This window comes from Pinus tabuliformis, chromosome 5_2 (genome assembly GCF_031772625.1).
Source record: "Pinus tabuliformis cultivar Carrire ecotype Pingquan chromosome 5_2, CPIR1, whole genome shotgun sequence".
Taxonomy (NCBI): Eukaryota; Viridiplantae; Streptophyta; class Pinopsida; order Pinales; family Pinaceae; genus Pinus; species Pinus tabuliformis.
Genome location: NC_142306.1, coordinates 1108320898 through 1108346890, shown reverse-complemented (window position 1 = coordinate 1108346890; position 25993 = coordinate 1108320898). Strand labels below are relative to the sequence as shown.

The 25993-nt window shown below is 42.1% G+C and overlaps 1 protein-coding gene across 3 annotated transcripts in view; it reads left to right on the top strand.

The window, feature by feature from the left end:
• LOC149163101 (cinnamoyl-CoA reductase 1-like) overlaps positions 1 to 25993 on the top strand; it is a 122790-nt gene that overhangs the window by 23424 nt on the left and 73373 nt on the right. The window lies entirely within an intron of this gene.

Sequence of the window (25993 nt, the reverse complement as noted above, 5' to 3'; positions counted from 1 at the left end):
TCTGTGATGGTCGCGGGGTCTACTATCCCGCTGGAGCTGAACAAAGTCTCTGAATGAAAGGGCTTCCCTGAACTCCTGCCCATAGGCCTGGTACTCTGCAAAATAATCGCCCATATGTCTGGGCTCTGCCTCCTGCTGGGCTACGGCCCCCGTGTCTGCTCCTAAGAAAGTGGGCATGGTAGAGCGTGTAGGGGCATGTGAGGCCACCTGCTGCGCAGTATCACGCTGCTCTGGAAAATGGTGGGATGCGCCCGATCCCTCACCAACCTGAAAAACCCGTGGGCTCTCACGCTGTCTAGCCTCTACTGCCGTGAATCTCTGCCCCATCACCTCAATCTGCCTCGACAGATCCTGTACTGATTTGAGGAGCATATCCGCAAATCTCTTCCCATCCTCGTCTGCCATCTGATCCTTCTGCTCTGCGCCCACCACAGGCTGTTCCTATTCTGCATCCACCACCAGAACACAGTGTCCCTCTCCGTAGGTGTTCTCCAACCTACGCCCAGTGTCTCTGTATCTTCTACCTCTGTAACAAATGTAGGGCTTTTCCTCCGGTGTCATAGATTGCTAGCTCCACAGGCTGAGTCAGATCTATGCTCTGATACCACTGTAATATCCCTTCCCTGGAATATTTCTCAAATACCAGCAAACCCCCACCAGAAAAACGTACAAGTGGTATAATAGTCGGAAAATTCACAGAGATGAAATAACAATAGTGCAGCAAACAACAATGTATACATGAAACGTAAACAAATACTCAAGAAATGCAGCAAGAAATGCTAAGCCATTTTATTATACTGAGCAATAAAATGAGTACATGTTAAATTGGCAACTAGGGCCAAACTCCATGTGGGTCAGTTTATTTATGGCAACTGATATTTTTATTGGATCCCTCTCGTCGAAAGGTGTAGGATTGATCCAAAGATCATCCGATTCTGATAAGTATTTATGGAGATATGAATTTATTTTGTTTATGTAATTATTGTCAAGCCGACCAGCTCTTATGTAGGCTCTAGAAGCCCAACCGACGTGTCTATTCAACCTCTACGTTTTTAGTATAAATAAAGGAGGATTTGAAGTCATTTGGCAACACAACCCTTGAGTGATCTCCTCCTCTCCACGTCTTGGGTTTTTTGAGAAAGAGTGAGACACCAAGAGAAGGCAATAATATATGCAGTGGTAATATCTACACGCTGTTCATGATCAGGACGCAGGCAATGATATAATATGCCGGTAATACACACCGCAAGTCCATAAAGCTGAGCCACAGTGATGAAGAGGCAACGCAGTCTTGGTTATACGTTGGACAGTCATACGTTGGGCAGTCAGGTATTCACACGCAGATTATGGAAACAGTAATACGCTGGTCATGGAGTAATATGCTGTTCATGGAAACCTAGCCGTAGTCACAAGTATGAAAAGAGCCGCAGTTAAGGGAGCCGTCTCTGCAGTGATGTTCCTAGATCTGGCAGCGTGGTCATACCCTAGATCTGGCAGCGTGAGATACGTGGACACATATACATATACACGCTGATACGCAATATTGGAAACACATATATATACACTGTCCAGAAATAGAACACTGTCATATGTATGGGTATGGAACGATACGAAATATGGAAATAAAGATATATATAATGGAACGCTTTCATGATGCCCTAGCTCTCACGCAGAGATGAATCAACTATGTACAACAATCTCTAATCCGTTGGAGACCTAGACGCACAGCAAATACTTTATACGCTGTCATGCACATACGTAAGATCAGGAAGACTTACACGCTGGAGAGTTACACGTTGTTAAGGTAAACATAGTCATGATTGCATATACGTTGGGCATTATATGTACGTTGTTCAATATGCTTTGTAAGAGTTCATATATACGTTGGAAATGAATATGTATATGAAGCCAACAACAATATAGTCATACACATAGCATCTGAATGCGGCAAACAGCAATACAGTCATACGCTGTCATAGAGATATCATCTGAACGCGGAAAATGACAATACAGTCATATGCTATCATGTCATCGCATTCACTGGAACTCATACATGTATACGCAGTCATACAAGAACTCGTTCATATATACTTGTAGTCCAGTTCATGCTAGAGATACACGCAGTCTAGTTCATGCAAGGATACCTATTATACGCTGGTCATAGAAACTCCAATACGCTGGTATGAGGGACGCTTATACGCATAATGTAGTCCATGTTTAAGATTGCCCTTATATATGAGGGTAAATACGCAGCAAGTCAGAGATCTGGCCGCAGTTAGAAGGGAGGCCTGTAGCTGCCAAAAGGAATATCTTACGCAATATGAAGGTGTCACTGTTACACAAGGTGGCACACATGTGGCAGCACAATGAACAGCATGATAGATCTATTCTCTCAGCTCAATGAAGACTATGTTAGAAGTGGCATAACTCTGATAATGAAATAGATTTCAATGACAGTCAGAGATCCTTGGCATATGGCAATCTCATCATGTTTCAAAGAACAGTGACAAGGATCATGTTAATCATATATATGTATAGCAGCATGATGATGGATAGGATCATGAGCATGGGCAGCATAATCATGGACAGCTTGATGTTGAGGACAACTCAGTGATACTTGGATGCAGCACTACATAATGAATAGGCAGCATCAAGAAGCAGCACAACACATGGGTAGCATGATGTATGAGGTCATGGACAACATGATGTGTGGGCAGCACAATGATCATGAGCAGCTCGATGATACAACATGATGGTGCTACACGGTCAGGTGCAGCAAACGGACGAGATGCAGCACGATGATAGGTGAAGGAGTCACCTTAGAGAATCAGTTGAAGCAGAATGTCTTCAACTGATCTCATTGTTATAGAAGATGATCTATGCTTAGATCTAGACAAGTCAAAGTGTTGATTTCTGTTGTAATTGTACTCTCTCTCTCTCTCTCTTTCTTTGCTGAACTTTGAAGATAAAAGAAGATTTGATCAAAGGGTTTCCCACACATTGTGGGGTTTGTCCCTGGCTCGCGCCACATCTTGTGTCCTCTTGTCTTGGCTTGTCTTCTGCGTTTTATATTTATGTTCTATCTGCAGTTTATCGTAATGCTGATGTGATTGCTAACTGTGAAAATTTAAATAAATTGCTCTAGCATAGAACATACCTAAACTTAACAGTACAGGAGGTGATCAGGAAGATGGCACTTCTACTTGCACAAGGCAAGTGAAGAAATCCGCTAAGAATAACAAAGGAATGGCCTCACACTGATCTGCGTCCCAACTACTGGAAAGCTGCTGTGTTGCTGGAAATCGAATGAGATTTTGGGGCTGCTCCCCTCCTCAGAAAAGGTTGAAACTCTGGAATCAGACTGTACTCAAGAAATCCAAAAAAACCCAGAAAGCTTTCCTGGAATGGCCAACCCCCGAAAATCACCCCCTTGGGGTTCTGCGCAGTCTCTCAAGGCTTTGCACTGCCACTGAATGAAACCCTCCAGAAATCTGCCTGAAACCTCAGCCAAAACCCTCCAATATGCAAGGGCCGATCCCCTGCTCAATCTCCCAGCACAAATCCTACTGCAAACCCTCAAGCCAGAACTCCTGCCAGAAAGAACTGCGTCATCCCTCTCAGTGCTGCGTAGTCCTCCAAAATGCTGATGAACGACTGCTGAAATGCTGATGAAACAATTGCTGAAATGCTGATGGAAATACCTTGCCTGAGCAGGCACTCGAAGTCCCCCGGGGGATCTCCGAACGGAGACACTCAATGTACTAAACAGTGCTGCAGACTAGCTAAACAGCCAGTGTGCTCTAAGCCGAAGCGACTATCTCAAATGCTCATAATTGAATCCAAAATGAGGAAGCTCCTCTCTCCTTTATAGCCTTTGCCTCTCTCAATCCCAAGGCCTACCTTCTCCAGTGCAGTCCCTCTCTTGCCACGTGTTTCTTCCCTACTGCGCAGTCCCTCTAAGTGTCTGCGTGGGCTCCATTTCTGTGTCCCCCCTTTGGCCCCCTTGGCTCCCCTTAAGTCACAATGTTGTGCTACTAGGAAGTGACTTTTATTCTAAAAGTGAGTTATGTCACCCTTTGCTCACTTTTTTATTCATAACTAACTATAGAAGGCAAAATTGTGCAAAAATCGAATATTCCAATTAGCCTTAGCTAATTAGGAATATTACACTCATACTGTCATTCTCCTTCGGCCCGAAACGCTTTCGCAGGAGCTGATAATTCATGTGTAAAAGGTTTTACCGGTAAAACGCATTTCACAAGCCAAATCGTCTAATCACCGCTCAAATACACTTTTCCGCATCTGAGTCTTGACTTTTTTTTTTTCCCTTTAAATCCCCATCGTCGATTTGCCTTGTTAGATTCAACCACTGTCGCGCACCCGCTCACCAACCTGCTCAGTCACATCCCCGCCGTAGATCTGCCTTGCTAGATTCGATGGCCATTGCGCCATATCACGTGGATTTCCTTCCGACCATTATTGGGCTGAGAGCACGCAATATGGGCGGTTTCCCTGTGCTACTTGTCGACCGGGGAGGCGAATCGCGCAAAATTCTACAAAATCATTTACGGCTTTGAGGGTGCGCGAGATACAACTTATTGCCCTCCAAACCTGCTCGTCATTTCCACACGTTTCTTTTTGCGCTCCAATCTCCACCGTCGATCTGCCCTGCCAGATCTGACGGCTGTCGCATCACCCGATCGCTTTATCGCCTTGAACTCTCCACCATCGATCTGTCTCTTGATTTGACGGCTGTCGCTTCACCCGATCGCCAACTGGCTTGGTCGATCTCCGCCGTTCATCTGCCGATCGCCTCCGTGATATAATCCCAGCCATCCATCCTGTTAGTCCACCATGTCCGCCCATTTGCCTACGTACCCTCCTATTATTTGATCTCAACCATTCATTTACCCTTCACCCGCCTGATCCAACGGTCCTCATGCACTGTTGCTCATTATGTCCTCTTTTCACCATTTTGACCTCTAACCGCTTCTTCTGCTTATACACAGACTTAGCCTAGTTCCATTTCTGACCCCTTAGTCTAGTTTTGCTGCTTTACTCCTGCAACTTAGATAATTAGCATTAGATTAGTGTTGCTTAGCAATTCTGCGAGACTAGCTGTTTTCATGATTAATTAGGTTATGGTGATTTAGGTTTGCATGTTGTTTTCTTCATTTCTGCAGTAGAATTACTCTCCCATAGAATAGGTTTGCTCTCCTTCTATCAAAATCAAGCTTATTCTGACCCTATAGAAGTCTGGCTTGGAACCCCTGGGGTCTCTTTCCAGATGAGCAGTGACAACAGGTAGTACCTTCACTTCAACTTGTGTATATAGCACAGTCACCTCCAAGTTTGTACGAACCCCGGGTTGATAAGTAAAGCTGGTAGCTTTGGGAGTTGCAGCATTCTTGCTGCAATACCTAAGCTCACCAAGAAGCTTGTGGTGAACTGTCACTATTTGCAGTCAATTGCCGAACATTGCGGTTAACGAGCGAAAACTTCTGTCAACTGAAAAATGCAAGTTTAGCTTCCACTCGCAGGGAGGAAGAGGTGTACGAGTGACTAAGAGCTTCAAGTCACTCCCTTGAGCTGGCAAGCCAGCGACTATAGTCGAACTTTTCCTTCGGTAAGCCAACAACTATGACCCAAAACCCTAGAAACATGCACGAGCTTCAGACCCTGTAATTTCTCTTTCGTGCGAATCAATTCTTCTTGGACGTGCCTCAGACCTGTGCGAGCCAAAACCAAGAAAGAGAATAGAAGAATGTTTCATGATGATGTCCAAATGAGGTTAAAGTCACTTGTATTTATAGCCTTCAAAGGGTTTCCAATTTGCTTTGAGGCTGACTTGATCAAATATGCACATGTGAGCTTTTAATTCAAAATTACAGTTTTCCCTTATCCAAATTGAGCGCTTCAATAGTCAAAATTGGTCCTCTCGAGAAGAGGAATGTCGTCCCATGGTTGGAATTTGTCACTGCACTGCCAAATTAACACTCCCTCTCAGCTAGGGAGAATTTCCAACTGCATTATGTAGTCATCGCAAGAATCATGTCATCAAATCATATCCAATCTCAAGTATCTCATTATCAAATGCCATCACTTCTCATCTCTTACTTATTCCTGCTTATTTCTTGATTGTCCCTACTTATATGATGAACATTCTCGAATCTAAAAGAAGAAGAATTTGACATCAAAAGGGAGCTCAATCTACCACCCTCTATCCATTGGGGAGCCACTGCTACCACTCAGAATTATTTTCAGCGGGGAGCCAAATCTACAACCTGTATCAACACTGGAGAGCCTAGTTCAATCTGGAACAACATCAGGGAGCACATCTCAACTTGGAACCACATCGGGGAGCTTAGTCTCAACTCGAAATCTCATGGGTGAGCTAAACATCTACAACCCCATATCGAGCAATAAGTGATTAAGGGGAGCACATCTCAACCCATCTATTGCCTGCTGATCTTCCCAACAATGACCCTCAAGAGTCATGTGGTAGAACACCTACATCATAATCCGAGCTTGGGCGAGATACCTGACTTACCAAAAGGTAAGGATCACACGCCCCCAAGGCTCCTCAACTTGTTGGCCAGATGGGGAGGGACGATCCCAACAAGCCCGACTTGTGGGTATGATGCCAACTGGGGTATACTTTGCAAAGACCAAGATAGGAGATCAAAATCTCCAACCCTATGGGTAACATATAGGTATGATACCCTATTGTCCAGAGATCCCTCAACCCCAGGAGCCCTCCATCTCAATTCCACACCCTCGGAGCTTAAATGAGGGGGAAGAGCTGGCTCAGTGTCCTCGATTAGCGATTCTTTTTGTAGATCAGAAACATATTATCGTGCTCATATCTGGTAATCATCATGTCTCAATAGCAACAATCTCCTGTTCATGCAGGTTATCAAATCAAATATCATTTTAGAACAAAAGTATATATATCACAAAAGGATACCTTATTCATCGTCCCTCTCATGGAGGTGCCAACCACAAGCCTAAGCTTGTCTCGTACAACAGTACTGTCTCAATATACGAAGGTATCTTAGTCCCAGCGATATACAAGATTTTTTGCCAATTGGATCCCACTCAATATTATCATAATGTATTCCTGTCATATTCAGAACCTGCTCAAATAGCTCTCCAAAGAGCTTCTTCATCTTGCCTCATAGCTAGCCATGTCGTACTCAACCTCAGTCGTGTTTAAAGTTACAGACTTCTCATCCAAAATATCATGGCAGATCTCATACTAAGGCAACACACAGATGTGCTTATATTATTAATCACGATCCTGATAGTACATATGTGCAATGACATATCATAGATGATCTCAGACCAAAAATCGATCTTCCCATGCAAATATCTCGAAGGGTGCTTGGTGGCAACTCGTGTATGAAGTGGATCAATCATGAATTCACTCAGGTTCTATTCCCAACATCTATATATATATATATATATATATACACGGTTGTTCAAGCAGAACATCAATGCTTCAATCAACTGTTGGTTGCCAAGTCAAGTTCAACAATATCTCGTCACAACTTCTTGAAATTCAATTGGAGTGTCCAAGGATTTGCAATTACACTTTCCAAAAATTCTTGAATAGCTTTATGATGTACATTTTCTTTTCTAAACTCCAAAAAGTAATTCATTATGCCATGTTTCTTCATTTTGAACCTCAGAGGCCAACTCCCTCTTATTTTGATCATCAGAGGCTCATTATCTGTCAAGAGTAGGCTATCAATATATAAAACCAAAATCAAAGTCATACCTTGGACCACTTTTGAAGTAGAGGTGTGGATCGACACATCTTCCTGGCTTCACTAGGTAACTGTCAATGCAAACACACCAAGCTCAGGGAGCTTGCTTCGTACAATGCTTTCTGCAAACATAACACTTTACCAAACCAATATGCTCAACCTTACACAAATCAATAATGTGTAATCAAATCAACTAAGTCAGCTTATCAAAGTTTAGATGCCAGATCAAAACTAATATCAAAATCATCAATATCACTGTAACAAATTCTTTGGACCAGGTGATAGGTAGAGCTCACATCCAAATATCAAGTTATGACTTCATCTATTGTCATGCCAACAAATTGTCATTTACCAAGCAATATCAAACCAAAATTCATCAATTCATCCTCATGATCATAATATAAATCATTTCTGTCACTAGATGCAAATGCATACACCAAGGATAAGTCATGCAAGCTCCATCCATTTATTGTGAGATTACTTCATACTGAATCACAACTGTTTATACTTCAACCATTGTGCCAAGGACAATGAGGCCAAAACCATTATTCAATACCAATGTTAGTCACTGAAAGTTGCTATGTGCACATAACACTGTCATTAAGGAAAATCATCAGATCAAAACTCTAACTTGTCATCACTGTGAATTCAAATAATCCTTAAGCCAAAACATATCTATGAACCATCAAGCATCATGTCAAAGTTCTAAAACATCTTCAATCATTCAAGCCAATATGCTCACTAAGTCAATCCAATAGGTCAAATCTTGTCAAACCCATGTAATTGTTATCATATACTGTCATACACTAGCTTCAATGATCAAATCGAAATAACATACTAATATGCATATTCCGATCACCTGAAAACACAAGTTTAGTCAGCACATTCACATTCTCTCTAGAAAGTCAAATATTCAACTTTTCTTGCTCATAGGACATTCTATTGTTTGCTCTATGTCTGTAGGATTGACATACTCCTGGTGCATTCTTGATTTTATGCATAAGGCTTTAGATTTTGTGACCTGCAGGCATAACCGTACTCATAGGCTTTCTTCCGCAAGGCTGTGAGGCTTAGAGCTGCACTGATAAGATTGCTTCCATACAGTTGGGGTTTAAACTAAGGGAAACCCTCTCTTCTCAGATCAGAACTTGCTGTTGACTATCAACATCAGATATTTCGTGTATTCATGTCAAAAATCTTACTTCAATAATAAAGAATCTTCTATGCAAATGATAATAGGTGTAGGGATCTTATGGAGAGATTCTCCCTCTGAATGAGTTTCCCCTTTAGCCATTATTATTCAAGTCATCAACCTGTCTATAATATTGTCATGTATCAAAACTGTTAGATCATAAAATCAAGCTATATCAGATTCTAAAACATATATCCATCATGGTCATAACATGTTAGCTTCAGGTACTTCATAATTACGTCATGACATTAGTCTTTCATCAAGGGTTAATGTCAAATTGCTAATAGGGGTATACTTCAAGAATCATGATCACAACATAGCTCAATCCATCAAGTCAGAGCATTCAATTTTACAATATGTCATAATTACTAAGCTCATCACAGTCAACAAAAAGACCCTGAATATCAATCTCATTGTTACTTTTCTATCATCATGGTTATCATGCTTATCACAAGCATTATCAATAGTATCAAGCTACCATATATAAGAATCAATGTGCAAACCTTCTTTATGGGATCAAGATATCCAAAACAATATATGTTAGCCAAACATCAAGTATACCAATATATCAAAAATCAATATTTCTAAGTAGCTTCATCATGTCTAAAAAGTAAGATACTTGTTCAATACCAAGTGCACCATTTCATCATAAGTAACATAAATGAAAATCACTTTCATATGCATGCATGCGCCATTTGTGAAGGTGATATACTCATCATACCTTAGGACTTACCTTTCCATCCAATATTGCAGCTGAAACATAACATTGAAACAATGTACCATACATACCTTATAGTATTCAAATACATGTGCACCTTCTTATTTTACATAGGTAGCTGTAGCATTTTGTCACCTTTTCATCAAGTGCCTCTTTACCTTTTCCGATGCTGGTTCTTCTCTTCATGCACTAGCCATGATCCTCAAGAAGGATCCACTTATCACAACTCATCAGGAGGTTAGAAACATCCAAATACTCAAGTATACATGTAGGAAGTAATAATCAAAACAATAATAAGATCTAAACAAAAGTAAAGACATAAAGGAGCAACATAAATCGCAAAGTACATATCTTCAATGAGAGGTGATCATCTCCCTCTCAATCAACCTTCAAGAGTCGTGATTATCCATTGCCCATATAACACTTATTGCCTTCAATATATATTCATCAACTTCATCAATAACTAAGGCCGAATAGAGACTATCCCATCTAAGGCTTCAACAAATCTATCACAAGTGCTTGAACATCTTCACATTGATCATGTTAGGATCTCTAGATTGTATATCTCAAATCTTTGCCATAGACCAAGGTTTCTTCCAAACTGTAAACTTATAATATCCATCAAACCCTAATAACCAAATTGCCTAGGGTTTCCTTCAAACCCTAGAATTTTAGGTCTCTTGCATCCTTCAAAGGTGTCTTCATAGGGGTGCTCTTCAATGATTTTTCTTCAACCCAACTCTGAAACCATGTTAAATTTTCTTAGGGCTATATTGTTCTTTGCTTTGATAATTGCATTTCTTCATTTACACATTAAATTCACCTCATAACATCATAATATTATTTATATTTACATCATTATTCAACAACATATGCAACTATGTAGAAAGAACAATATCATCAACAATGCAGCAAAACATAAAGGAACAACAAAAGAAAAACATTCACACATAGAGACACTAGGATTGGTCGGAGCCTAGGGAAAAACCCACTATGGGAAAAACCCTTTCAAATTCTTCTTCTTATTAGATTGTCATTGAATGATTCGACAAAAGAGAGTACAATGATCCATATCTTCAGTCATAAACCTATCTAGCAAAATCAGCTAAACAATATCGATGAAATGAACCCAACAATACTCCTACTCAAAATCCTAATTCAGAAGCTCGTGATGAACTGTCACTGTCTGCAGTGAACCGCTGAAAGCTGTAGTCAACGAGCGAAAACTTCGGTCAACTGAAAAAAAGCAAGTTTAGGTTCCAGTCGTAGGGAGGAAGAGGTGTGCGAGCGATTGAGAACTTCAAGTTGTTGGAAATACTGAAGGGGGGGGGGTGAATCAATATTCCTTTTCAATTGTTACTTTTACTAGTTAGATCACTTATATTTAGAACACAAAATGAACAACAATAAGAATAAATGCTTTTATTAATTTCTTCTATAAATCAAGTACAATATATGTAGGGCTCCAACCCTAGATGAAGACACCGATCTTCAATCTCCCAGGCTCCAACCTTTATTTGCCAAGCACCAACTTGGACTTCAAGGCTCCGACCTTGTCAATTTTGAGGCACCAACCCCAAGGGCTCCAACCCAATATCTGGTTCAGGCTCCAACCTGGTTTCTTGAGGACTCCAATCCTCTAGGGCTCCAACCCTATCTTCCAAAGCACCAACCTTGTCTTTTCGAGGCTCCAACTTCTTGGGCTCCACTTCATTAAGATATGTTTGGTTATACTTCACGACTCCCAGTGTCTTCTTCAACGAGCCTTGTCTATCTTCGTCTTCACTGTAGTCTCCACATTATGTCATCAATGACAACCTTGATCTCTTCACATGAAAGTGTCTCTGCTATCCTTCATGGTACCCAAACAAATATCTCCAAGTCACCTCATGATTTCATCATCATTGCATCATGGTCTTCAATAGTAACTTCAATGTGTTTACAAGGAACTGCACTAAGCCTCCCAATGTCTTCTTCAACGAGCCCTGTCTATCTTCGTCTTCACATTAGTCTCCATGTTATGTCATCAATGACAACCTTGATCTCTTCACATGAAAGTGTCTCCGCTATTCTTCATGGTACCCAAACAAATATCTCCAAGTCACCTCATGATGGCATCATCATTGCATCATGGTCTTTAATAGTAACTTCAATGTGTCTACAATGAACTGCACTAAGCCTCAAAGTCTGCACCAAATAATTCTTCTAAGAATTCTTTAATATACCTCAACACTGCTGCTTCAAAGTTCAAGGATGCTTCTATACGTCTCCAAAAGATTGCTTCAATACATCAACCAAGCTTGCTGCAACAATTCCGCTTCAATTTGTCCTCAATAAGCTTTCCAATCAGTCAACCAAGCTGATAATGAACTATAGATCTGACTTCTTACTCCACAGGGCCGAGGTACAGGACAATGCCACTTCTTTTTACAAATATGAACTTACAAACTTCTGTTTATATGTAAAGAAGATGTTCTATACAGGTCGAGGTTAGTTTCCACAGATTTGAGTGATTAATCTCCACAGGACTGAGGTATCTTTTGCCCAAAACGGAGGTCTGTTCACAGATCTTCCACAGGGTCAAAAAAACAGACCTGAACCTCCTTTACACAGGACCAAATTCACAATTCCGAAACTGTTCCAAATGAACTCTCATATCTGAATTCTGCTATCACTGTCTTGGGCTGCTACAGGTGGCTTTGAGCTTCAGATTATTTGCAAAACAATGATGTAGTATGCACTTAAAATATTAACTTTCGTATCCCTGTTTTCGGATCCAAATTATGTATCTACTTTAAGAGCGAGGGGCACAAACATGTATATATACCTTTTTATGAGTCAAATTGTTATGTATGAAGGAGAGCCAACAATCATATTTTTAGTAGCCGACATATCTTTAGGATATTATAACAATTTTTTTTGTTTGCCCTGTGATTGTTGATTTTTGGTAGCATTGGATGTGCTCTAGCCATGAAAATTGGTGGAGAGGTTAAGGCACATGAGATCTCCAAGACCCAGAAATCGTTTGGGGAAATTCCACCCAGATGGAGAGATAAATAATTAATATTTTTAACGGGGGTTCCTAAGTATAAACTTAGGAAAATTAAAATATTAATGTGTATTAATATATATGGGTGAGAAAGTTCTAAATAACGAGGATCAAGCCAGATCTAATCCTAGCTATTGATTAGGGACTTAATCTCGGCCGTTGATTCGTCAAGAGGAAAAGTATAAGAGGAGGCTTGAGGGTTAGTTGGAGACACACCAAGTTGATCAGTCAATTCGATTTTCTGGGGCAGGGTTTGCTGAGAAATCAAGTTAGTGATCTGTTGCAACGAGGGGCAGTTTGACAGAGTGACAACGCAAAGCTAGGAACGCTGAGGTTGAGGAGGCAAACACAGAGGGCCAAGAGGCTGATGCAGAGGAAGTAGAGGTTGACGCAGAGGAAGCAGAGGCTGACACAGAGGGTTGCAGAGCTGACGATGGGCTAAAGAGGCAAAGCTGAGGAATTTTCATGGGGCAGACTAAGAGCTGGTTAGATGATGCAGAGCCGTAGAGGCTGACGCAGTTCTTGAGGGTAGCTTGGAGAAGCTTTCACTGTCCAGCTAAGGGAACAATTGAAGTCACTATGAGGCTATTCATTTGGTTGCTGATTACCCAAAACATCTGTCTCCGAAGAAAGGTACTTCTGCCAAGAAAAATATCTGAAAGGTGAGCCATTTCTGGCACCCTAGTTGTATTCAGAAAACAGCATAATAATAAAACCCTCATATCTACTGCACCGGTTTTCCCGCATTGGGTTTTTCCGGGGACGATTGTCCAAAAATAACGGTGTCCCTTGTGTTGTCTCAGTTTATATCAGTTGCTGATCTATATATGTGTGAAGGCTGCATTTGTGTTTATTTCGATATTTATATTAATAAATAACTTGTTAATGGAAAGAACAAGTAGGAGATAATAAACCAGATAATGCAGTAGGGATTTATGATGTGTCAGACTTAGAAATTTCCACATGGTATCAGAGGGATTGCAGATCACAGGAGGACTGAAGACGCCAATAGGAGAAAATTGAAAAATTTGCAGCAGAAGCAGTTGTTCCGAGAGATAGCGTTGTTCCAGAGCAGAAGCAGCAAGAGAGGAAGTGACGCAGGGCCTGCGTCATCATTTCGAGCCAAGGGAAGCGGCCAGCCAGAGGCAGAGTGAGGCAGAAGAGGCTCACGAAGAGCCACGTCACCCTGCTCAGCCAGGTAGGATTGACACAGTTGGCCGGAGGGGCAGATTCAGCCTTTGTCGGGATTGCGCATAGCCTAAAAGGCTTAGTTTCTTCAGTTGTCGGGGCTTGGAGAGCTGTGGGAAGATTGTGATTTGAGGAGTTGGTGGGACGCTGTTTCTGTCGATACAGAACAATGTCTAAGGAGAAGGAACCAAGGTAGAAGGAATCACTAACTCGACGGATTTCTAGCCAAGGAATCCAGATCCGAATTGCAATTGCAAGGAGGATTGGAGAGGAGCGGTTCAACAACTAGCCAGAGGATTTCCAGGAGGGAAATCAGGACTTAGAGGGAGATTTCCAAGAGGGAAGTCGAGACTCAGAGGGAGTCCAAAAGAGGAGTTGAAATGGCAGTGAACGAACTGAGGGATTAGGACAGGTTGGACGGGGCTTCCAACTTTATCATCTGGAAGGCCAGGATCCTGGCAGTCTTGGATCGACATCGCATCAAGGACTATGTCTTGAAAGTAGTGGCTATCCCAGTTGACCCAACTGAGAACGAGAAGTATGAGGATGCCTAGGCGAGGGCGAAGTGGATGATCCTTGACAGGTCAAGGATCATGTCATACCACATATTGCTGAGAAGAACATAGAAAAGGAGATGTGGGACACTTTGACAACCTTATATCAGGGCTCTTCCGTGCAGTGGAAGATGCTATTGGAGAATCAACTGTGGTCATATCAGATGCAAAAGGGAGAGGAGATAGATCCCTTCCTCCTCAGATTGCAGGAAATTCGGGACCAACTTACTTTTGTGGGGTCTACATCGAATCCAAAGTTTATGGTCAGGACTGCTCTGAATGCAGTGTCCGAGGACTGGGAGATGTTTGTCCAAATCATCTTGGGTAGAGCGACTCTCCCCAGTTGGGAAGAGATGTGGGCAGCTCTTCGATAGGAAGAGATGAGGAGGTTGACCGAGGCGGGGAGTAGTGGTAAGGGACTTCGAGTCAAGAAAGAGGAGGAGCAGGATGCGGCTCTAGCATTTGCGGGACAAGAAGGAAAGAGGAAGAAGGACATCTCCAAGGTAAGTGCTTCCATTGTGGAGAGCTCAGACATTATGCATCCCAATGTCCCAGGAAGAAAAACAAGGAAAAGGCTTCTGACTCAAAGGCAGCGCCAGCGAAGGTGGAGAAAGAGGTCGAGACTGATGACGATTGTGCCATGAGTGCTCTAGAGGTACCCAAACTCATGGATCACATCTGGCTACGGGAGCCCTTAACGACAGTGGCATGATGACAGATGTCGGGTGGAGCAAAGTATGATGGAGCAGCAAGGCAGTGCTAGAGTGCTGAAGTCTGTAGCAGCGCAGTAGTCGGCTGCAACAGTGCAAGAGGCACAAAGGTGTTTGCAGTAGCGTAGTGGCAGCAGAGGGAGCACAAGATGGCAGTAGAGGCAACTTCAGCATTACGTGGCTTCCAGACTGACCAAGATGTCAGTATTTGGGGGAAGTCAGTTACCTACTTCTCGGTAACTGAGTTGCAGAGTTAGCAGTGGCAGTGCTAGGGGTAGCATGGGCAGAATGTTGAGAGGGAGCTACAATACAGATGTAGCAGTGGTAGTATCATGGGCTGCAATACAGGAAGTAGCAGTGCAGGGGATGTGAGGCAGCAGGCCAAGCATCAACACAGGTACCAGTGCGGAGGATCAGTGTGATGCTTCCATGGTGAGGCATTACTAGAGCACATTCCTCGCTAAGAGGGAGTGTTGATTTTTGGTAGCATCAGATGTGCTCTAGCTATGAAAATTGGTGGAGAGGCTAAGGCACATGAGATCTCCAAGACCCAAAAATTATTTGGGAAAATTCCACCTGGATGGAGAGATATTAAAATAATTAATATTTTTAATAGGGTTCCTAAGTATAAACTTAGGAAAATTAAAATATTAATGTGTCTGACTTAGTTACCGGATCTAATCCTAGCCGTTGATTAGGGACTTGATCTCAGTCGTTGATTCGTCAACGGGAAAAGTATAAGAGCAGGCTTGAGGGTTAGTTGGAGACGCACCAAGTTGATCAGTCAATTCGATTTTCTGGGGTAGGGTTTGCTGAGAAATCAAGTTAATGATCTGTTGCAGCGAGGGGCAGTTTGGCAGAAGGCCGAGAATACATAACAGAGGGGCAGGGAGAGTGTCAGAGAGACAACACAGAGCCTAGGAAGGCTGACGCAGAGGCTGAGGAGGTTAGCGTAGAGGATGCAAAGGGCCAAGAGGCTGACGCAGGCAGCGCAAAGGGCTGCAGAGTTGATGCTGGGCTGAAGAGGTAGCGTTGAGGAATTTCCCCAAATAATTTCTGGGTCTTGGAGAACTTAATTATTTAATATTAAGTTTATGTTAAAATATTGTATGTTCTATGCTTAGAGCAGTTTACTTTTTTTCTTATTACTATCCACAGATTAGCAATCACATGTACATAAAGTAAAGTGCAGATAGAACATTTAAACGATCAACAGAAAACAAGCCAAGACAAGAGACACAAGGTGTGGCGGCTAGCTAGGGACAAACCCCAATATGGGGAAACCCTTTGATCAAATCTTCTTTTATCTTTAATAATTCAGCAGAGAGAAATAGTACAAAAATCTGATTTATATCAGCAGTAGCCCTAGATCAGCCCTAAACTAGGGCAGTCAATATTTGTCAAACCGGAGGTCAGATCACCTTGATTCTGGTGCCAAAAATTGCGGCCTTCCAAGGAGAATCAGCCACACCAAACTCGCAGTCAAAGAGGAGTCCACGCTGGTCAAAGTTCTTTTCTGCAACTTCAGCCCTAGAAATCTGCTTCCTTTTTTCCACACGTGTGAGAGAGAGAGCCTCTCTGTGCAGGAGAGAGAACATACTCTTTTCTGCGCGGGAGAGAGAGATATATGTGATGAGAAGTGAAGTGTGCAAATGAGGAGAATGCTCTTTGTATTTATATGCAAAACGTTGGAGTTGAATAGACATGACTGTTGGGCTTTTAAACCTACATAAGTTGATGGCCGACCTTGACAATTTGTCCATAATCAAAATAAATTCATATCTTCATAAATACTTGTCGGAATTGGATGATCTTTAGATCAATCCTACACCTCTCGACGAGAGGAATCTAGGAAAAATATTAGCATCCATAAATAAGGTGACCCACATGAAGTTTGGCCCTAGTTGCCAATTTTAACACTCCCTCTCAACTAAGGAGTACTTCATCTGCAATCTGTCGGACCGTCACTGTTGTCCAACCATCAAATGCACTGTCCAGTATAGCTTGACCCTACTTGCTCTGCTCTACTTTGCTTTGCTCTGCTCTGTTCTGCTCTGCTCTGTTTTGCTCTGCTCTTCTTTGCTTTGCTCTGCTCTGCTCTCCTTTGCTCGAATTATGAAGAAGAAGAAATGATTGAGGATGTATCATACCATCCTCCACTGACCCGAAGTCAGTCTCAGAGTGTGTACCACTCTCACTGGTCCCAGACCAATATCATTGATCCCAGATCAATGAAGGTCATCCTAGCACAGGGAGTACGGTAGATACAGCGATGCGTCCATCGATAGAACTACTATGGTCCCTATCCTCATTTCCCTGCTCATTGATCAGATGAGAGGTACTTCCCATGAGTCCCAGACTGCATGGGTAGGATGCCTCGACAGGAGAACTAATCATCCTGTCCACAGGAGAACGAATCATCCTGTCTAGTGGATGCCACGGAGAACTAATCATCCTGGCCTACAAGAGAACGAATCATCCTGTTCCACAATCGCCATGGAGAATGAATCATCCTGGCCCACAAGAGAACTAATCATCCTGTTCCATAGTCGCCACGGGGTGTCACAGGGGAAGGTTGAACCTTTTACCCTGTACAAAGTGCACCAACAGGGGATGGTGAGTCACCCTGTGGTCACATATCGTTCCAAGAAGTACTGCGCGCCCCCTGGAGCTCCTAGAGCTTAGTTCATCATACTTGACCCTCATCAGAGGGTCTCTGAATGACACCAAGTCGTTCTCGAAAAGTCAGGAATTTGACCTTTCCTAGGGGCTTTGTTAGAATGTCGGCGACCTGTTCATCTGTACCGATATGTTGGAGCCTTATTGCTCCTCGCTGCACCATATCTTGAATATAGTGGTACCTGATATTGATATGCTTGGAGCGATCATGAAATACCGGATTTTCTAATAAACGAATCTCGCTTTAGTTGTCACATAGAATCACAGTGGTATCCAATGTAAATCCAAATAGCTCACTGAAGAGCTTTCACAACCAGACTGCCTCACAGGAGGCGATGCTAGCAGCAATGTATTCTGCCTCGGCGGTGCTCAAAGCCACTGACTTCCGCTTCTTGCTCATCCAGGATATCGAGGCAGATCCCAAAGAGAAACAACACCCGGAGGTGCTCTTTCGGTCCTCCACATTGCCTACCCAATCAACATCAGTATACCCAAGTAGTCTCACAGTTTCGACGGTGTATCTTAATCCATGAGTGATTGTGCCATGAAGATATCTCAGTAGATTCTTGGCACCAATCCAATGTGAGTGGCGAGGCTCAACCATATGTTGACTAAAAGTGTTGACTGCAAAGCGTATATCCGGACAGGGAGTTTACCAAGAACATTAATGCTCCGACGAGCTGTCGATACTTGTTAGCATTTCGTAAAATAGGTCCGGCAACACTACCGCTTAGCTTCTTAAAGTTAAGCTCCATCGGGGTAGTTATGGGCTTGCAGTCCACCATGCCGAATCTTTCCAGTACCTTCACCACATACTTTCCTTGAGATAGGAAAATCTCCCCTGGTTTCTGCCAGACTTCGAGTCCTATGAAATAGTGCATAAGTCCCAGATCTTTCATCTCGAATTTAGAAGCCAGCTCCCTCTTACATTTGTGAATGAGAGGGTTTGCACCTGTTAGAAAGAGGTCGTTAACATAAAGCACCAGTATGAGAGGCTTGTCATTATAACCTTAAAGTAAAGGCTAGGGTCGGCTTCACTTCTAGTGAATCCTAGCTTCATCAAATAACTATCGATTCTCTCGTACCATGCTCGGGGTGCTTGCCTTAGCCCATAGAGGGCCTTTTTCAACCTGCACACATGAGATTCTTGATCATAAATTTCAAATCCTTCGGGTTGCACCACATAGACCTCCTCTTTGATCGAACCATGTAAGAATGCAGTCTTGACATCCATCTGATGTAGGTTCCATCCTTGCGACGCAACAAGGGCTATGATCGAGCTGATGGTGGTATATCGGGCAACAGGTGCAAATATCTTGTCATAGTCTATACCTTCCTTCTGGGAGAAGCCACAAGCGACAAAACAAGCCTTATACTTTTCCATACTTCCATCAGCTGAATGCTTTATCTTGTAAAGCCATTTTGAAGTGACAACTGTCTTGTCCTGGGGTTTGGGGACCACATCCCAGAGATCGTTCTTCATAATAGACTCATATTCTTCGGTCTTAGCATCCTTCCATACTTGATGTTTGACGACATTTGTGAATGATGAAGGCTCATTTTGGATGATGGTACTCATGATGGTCAGGTATCCCTGATACTTGTTCGGCTTCTTACTTTCATGAAAGGTTCCTCGGGGAGCTGTGTGTCCTTTAGCATCATCAAGTGCCCCCCTAAGCCATGAAGGTCTCTTCCTTGAAGAGGAAGGCTCAGGTGGTGGAGGATCAATAGGATCCAAGGGTTCTTCCACATCAGGCATTGTCTCATCTTCTTTTTCTTTCGGTTCCCTGGTGTCAGCTTCTTGAGAGCTCCTCAAAGTAGGAAGATTGTCCACCTTGTTAAGGGCCATATCTTTGTCAAAGGTGACATCATGACTAATCTCGACTTCCCTTTGACCAGCTACATAAATTTTATATCCCTTAGTATTTTCACTATAACCCACAAAGATTCCTTTCTTTCCAGATGCACCTAGTTTATTCCTTTTCTCTTTCGGCACATGAAAATATACAGGGCTTCCAAAAATTCTAAAATGAGATATGTCAGGTTTCTTACTGGTGAACATTTCTTCAGGAGTTTTGGAACCCAATGCTTGATGAGGGCATCGGTTTTGTACATATACGGCGGTGTTTGCAGCTTCGGCCCATAGAAACTTCGGAAGCCTTTGATCATGGAGCATAGCATGGATAGCTTCCACAATCATACGGTTCTTCTTTTCTGCCACACCATTCTGCTTAGGAGTATATGGTGTAGTAGTCTCCCTCTTAATGCCAGCCTCTTTGCAAAAGTCATGAAACTCATTGGATTCATATTCAAATTCAATGTTGCACGAAGCGCCCCCCCCCCAAACGGTTCCAAGCCCCGAAGCGCGTCCCGTACGGAAGCGCCTAGGAAGCTTGGCCGGAAGCACGCTTCCGAAATTTGGAAGCGCCGCTTTTGAATTTTTTGCCGCTTCCTGGAAATTTGGAAGCGTGGTACGGAAGCGCCGAAGCACGCTTCGTACGGCGCTTCGGGGAGGAAGCATACGCTTCCAGACGCTTCCAGAAAATCATTTAGAAAATCGTTTTTTTTAATTTTTTTTTTTTTTTTTTTTTTTAATTTTAGGTGAGTTTGCTTGTGGGCAGTGGGTCCGCCTTGGGTTAGGGTGACGAATGAAGGCAAAAAAAATATAAATATAGCAGATGCTCCCTCATGGTAATGTTAAATTCTTAAAGTAAAAGTGACATTCTCCTTTATTTTTCATTTTCATCCTTTTACTTAAATTTTTAACATTACCATGAAATGACTCAGGATGTTTGAGAGTGGTTCCAGCCTCATTGGACTTCATATGGAGAAAATAGAATTTCATATCCTATTCAAAATTCAGCAGACTTAACAGTTCTCAGGAATTCAGGATCAATGGGATTGTGGCATTTCATTAGATTATATCAAGTATGAAGGTATGCGATTAGCATTTAATCAAGAGCACCAAGCCCTATATGTACCCTAGTGTTGGTGGTGTTAATTGTTGAACTCCTTTGTCACGCGGTACGCCCTTAGCAAAAAATTACCTTTCAATCAAGTCAAAATCATCGATCAAGCATGTTAAGCTTTTTCTACCATATTTTAAGTCTTGAATTAGGTCGTTTGATCAAAATTGGGCAATGTTGACTAATATCCCTAGACAATCGAGGTAGAGGCAAAGGCTAGACAAGAGGAGAAGAATCTAGATTCTAGATGGTTGATGCTCGAATAATTAATCATTAATGTACAATGGATGTTATATCTATCTTGATTTATGCAAAAATATGCATGTTTTCATGTCTTCTACAATTAATTTGCTATTTGGGATGTTTGTTTTGAGTATAAATGCAATATATATATATATAGCAGACGCTTCCGCGGACGCTTCGCTTCCTAGATTTTTGGAAAATGACGCTTCCGCGTCCCCACTTCCAAAAAACGCTTCCGCTTCGCCCCCGCTTTGTGCAACATTGGTCCCATTATCAGTCCTTAGGATCTTGATCTTCTTTTCGGTTTGATTCTCGATCAAGGCTTTGAAGTGTCGAAACCGGGAGAACACTTCATCCTTCCTTTTCAAGAAATATATCCAAGTCTTGCGAGAATAATCATCTGTAAAGTTGAGGTAATATAAATATCCTCCCAAGGAGTTCACAGATATCATACCGGATATGTCTGAGTGAACCAATTGCAATATATCGGAGGTCTTGCTTTGGCTTGAGGGAAATGGTCCCCTTTTGAGCTTTCCTTCGGCACATCCCGAACATACACCTTCTTGCTCTAATCTAAACTCGGGCATCCCGGTTACCATTTTTCTTACATCAGGTAGAGCTTTATAATGAAGGTGAGCAAACCTCTGATGCCATAGTTCGGACTGAAGAGATGTGTCACAAGACATGACACCCAACAGACTTCCTCCGACCTGATATAATGAATCAACTCGAAACCCAAGAGTAAAAGCATCTTTAAAGTTCTTTTTCCATACACGTACCTTGCCATCGCTGAAAGCCACCTTGTAGCCTTTGTCTTCCATTGCCGAAATGCACACCACGTTCTTTTTGAGATCAGGTACATATAATACATCTTGTAAGTGGATGGTATTACCCTGATTCAATTGAAGAGTGACATTCCCTACGCCTTTCACGGGATATTTTGAATTGTCTCCAAGAACAATTTCCAAGTTGGTTTCTTTCTCTACTAGATTATATAGAGCTTCTTTGTAACTAGTGAAGTGCCTTGAGGCACCACTATCAATAAGTCAATTTCCCAGCGAGTCCGGGGGAGCAGTGGTAGATAGAGCAGCTGGTAGATAATATTTATCTTGCTTATTGTCAACTGTGTTAGATTCATACCTGGAATTTCTTGCCTTCTTGAATGTTTGTCCTCTTCCTTGATTTCCAACGCTCCTTTTACCTTGGCCATTTGTCCTGCCATTTCTTTGATTGCCTTGAGAGGGATTTTGATCATCATCCCGGTGTGAGTTCCTTTTATCAAGACACTCCCTTGCATAATGACCTGGTTTATTGCAATGGTAACGTCGTCCTTTTCTTCCACCCTTTGATCCAGCCTTTTCTTTGGATTTAGCCTCAGAATTGTTTCTTCTTTTAGCATGAGAAGAAAAGGCAGCGGGATGACCTTTAAGTGTGGGCATTTCTTGTTCTTCTATCCTTGCTTCTTCTTGAATGCATCTTGCCATTAATTCCTCAAATCCAGGAATTAAATTATTGTTGAGGAGAGTAGTCCTGAATATATACTATTCAGATGGTATTCCTCCAAGAGTTGTGAGTGCCCTGTCAGGAATTGCTTCCCCAATAGATAGGAGATCGTTCTTGATCTTGGTGATCCTTAAGAAATATGCTTGCATATTTTCATCTTTGCCCTTCTTAATTTCCTTCAGCTTATTTCTAAGAAACAGGACTTGATTTGCATCATTAACTTTAAATAAACTCACCAGTCTATCGTAGATTTCCTTGGAGGTGTTCAGCTCAGAAACATAGGCCACCAAGCGCTTATCGATAGAGTCCTGGATGATCTTCTTTGCTTTGACTTCTCCCTTGGTTCATTTGTTCCCGGCAGCAGCGGATGCATTTGATGGAGGCTCAACAACTCTGCCTCTCACATGGTCCAGCGCTTCTTGTTCTTCTAATGTTAGATCGAGAGACATCTTCCATCCGTGGTAGTCAGACTTCTCATGGAGTTTGTCTTCAGTAGGGAAGTGCGTTGAGGACCCCATAGTTCTTTTTAGATAGCCTCGCCAACCTTCTCTTTGGTGATTGCTCTTGCTCTTGCTCTTGCTTGGGCTCTATCTTCACCTCAGCTCCGATACCGTGTTAAATTATGGTATGTTCTATGCTTAGAGCAGTTTACTTGTTTTTCTTATTATTATCCACAGATTAGCAATCACATGTACATAAAGTAAAGTGCAGATAGAACATTTAAACGATCAACAGAAAACAAGCCAAGACAAGAGACACAAGATGTGGCGGCTAGCCAGGGACAGACCCCAATATGGGGAAACCCTTTGATCAAATCTTTTTTTATTTTTGATAATTCAGCAGAGAGAAATAGTACAAAAATCTGATTTATATCAGCAGTACAAACCCTAGATCAGCCCTAAACTAGGGCAGTCAATATCTGTCAAATCAGAGGTCAGATCACCTTGATTCCGGTGCCAAAAATTGCGGCCTTCCAAGGAGAATTAGCCACACCAAACTCGTAGTCAAAGAGGAGTCCACGCTGGTCAAAGTTCCTTTCTGCAGCTTCAGCCCTAGAAATCTGAGTCCTTTTTTGCACACGTGTGAGAGAGAGAGCCTTTCTGCGCAGGAGAGAGAAGAGACTCTTTTCTACGCGGAAGAGAGATATATATGTGATGAGAAGTGAAGTGTGCAAATGAGGAGAATGCTCTTTGTATTTATATGCAAAACATTGGGGTTCAATAGACATGACTGTTGGGCTTTTGAGCCTACATAAGTTGCTGGCCGACCTTGACAATTTGTCCATAATCAAAATAAATTATAATTTTCATAAATACTTGTCGGAATCGGATGATCTTTAGATCAATCCTACACCTCTCGACGAGAGGAATCTAGGAAAAATTTCAGCATCCATAAATAAGGTGACCCACATGAATTTTGGCCCTAGTTGCCAATTTTAAAGATGTGCTCTAGCTATGAAAATTGGTGGAGAGGCTAAGGCACATGAGATCTCCAAGACCCAGAAATTATTTGGGGAAATTCCTCAGCGCTGCCTCTTCAGCCCAGCGTCAACTCTGCAGCCCTTTGCGCTACCTGCGTCATCCTCTTGGCCCTCTGCGTCCTCTACGCTGGCCTCCTCAGCCTCTGCGTCAACCTTCCTAGGGTCTGTGCTGTCTCTCCGACTCTCTCACTGCGTCTCTGTTATGTATTCTCAGCCTTCTGCCAAACTGCCCCTCGCTGCAATAGATCACTAACTTGATTTCTCAACAAACCCTACCCCAGAAAATCGAATTGACTAATCAACTTGGTGTGTCTCCAACTGACCCTCAAGCCTGCTCTTATACTTTTCCTGTTGACGAATCAAAAATTGAGATTAAGTCCCTAATCAACGGCTAGGTTTAGATCTGGCTTGATCCTCGTTATTTTGAACTTTCTCACCCATATTATATTAATACACATTAATATTTTAAATTTCCTAAGTTTATACTTAGGAACCCCATTAAAAATATTAATTATTTTAATATTTGCCAGCGCAGAGCCTAATATTTTCTCACTTATTTTAATATTAATTTTAATAGTGTCGGAGAGACAGCACAGAGCCTAGGAAGGCTGACGCAGAGGCTGAGGAGTCCAGCGTAGAGGACGCAGAGGGCCAAGAGGCTGACGTAGGCAGCGCAAAGGGCTGCAGAGTTGACGTTGCGCTGAAGAGGTAGCGTTGGGGAATTTAGACTGAGAGCTAGTTAGCTGACCAGAGTCGTAGAGGGTGACGCAGTTTCTGAGGGTAGCTTGGAGCAGGTTTCGCTGTCCAGCTAAGGGAACAGTTGAGTTCACTGTGAGGCTATTCATCCGGTTGCTAATTAGCCGAAATATCTGTCTCTGAAGAAAGGTTCTTCTGCCAAGGAAAATCTCTGAAGGGTGAGCCATTTCTGGCACCCTAGTTGTATTCAGAAAATTGCATAATAATAAAACCCTCATATATGCTGCACCGGTTTTCCCGCATTGGGTTTTTCCGGGGATGATTGTCCAAAAATAACGGTGTCCCTTATGTTGTCTCAGTTTATTTCAGTTGCTGATTTGTATATGTGTGAAGGCTGCATTTGTGTTTATTTCGGTATTTATATTAATAAATAACTTGTTAATGGAAAGAGCAAGTAGGAGATAATAAACCAAATAATGGAGTAGGGATTTCTGATGTGTCAGATTTAGAAATTTCCATAGTGATGTATGCATTACATCTATCTGCCATGTGATGGATAATATAGGACTTTATCTGCCATGTGAAACATGGATATATAAGACCTTTTCTGCCATGTGAAAGATGAATCATATAAGAACTATGGAAACGGCCCTATCTGCCATTTGAGTGATGTCTAACACCATGTTGCTGCATTATACATTATGTCTACCATGTATGGTCATAGGGAACCATGCTGCCTACATTATACATTATGTCTGCCATGTATGGTCATATGTATGCCATGTTTGTCTGCCATTAAACAAATCCATTTGTTAATAAGGAATTTTTGATATTGTTTCAAAACATATTCGTTGCCAAGGATTATGTTTGTTTTAATAATGTTTGGGATTTATAAAAACTAGACATTAGTATTTAGGGTCATAATGTCATCATGATATGCTTCATCCATGTCATCTTGATATGCCATAGTGTCATCATGTACTAGTGTAGTGATATGACGTAGGCAACTTCATCATTAGGAAAGTTCCAAGATAGTAAGATAGTCTTCCAACCATCAAATGAGATCTTCCATGTCATCATCTAATCTTCCAACTTTCATTAAGTACCATCATTAAGTGTGGTCACTCAAGAGTATGACATCATCAAAAGTATGGCTTCATCAAGTATAATCCTTCACATCACGAGGTTATATATTGGCACTTAAGATCTAGATCATCAATCAAGGCACATGATTAGCACTTGGAAA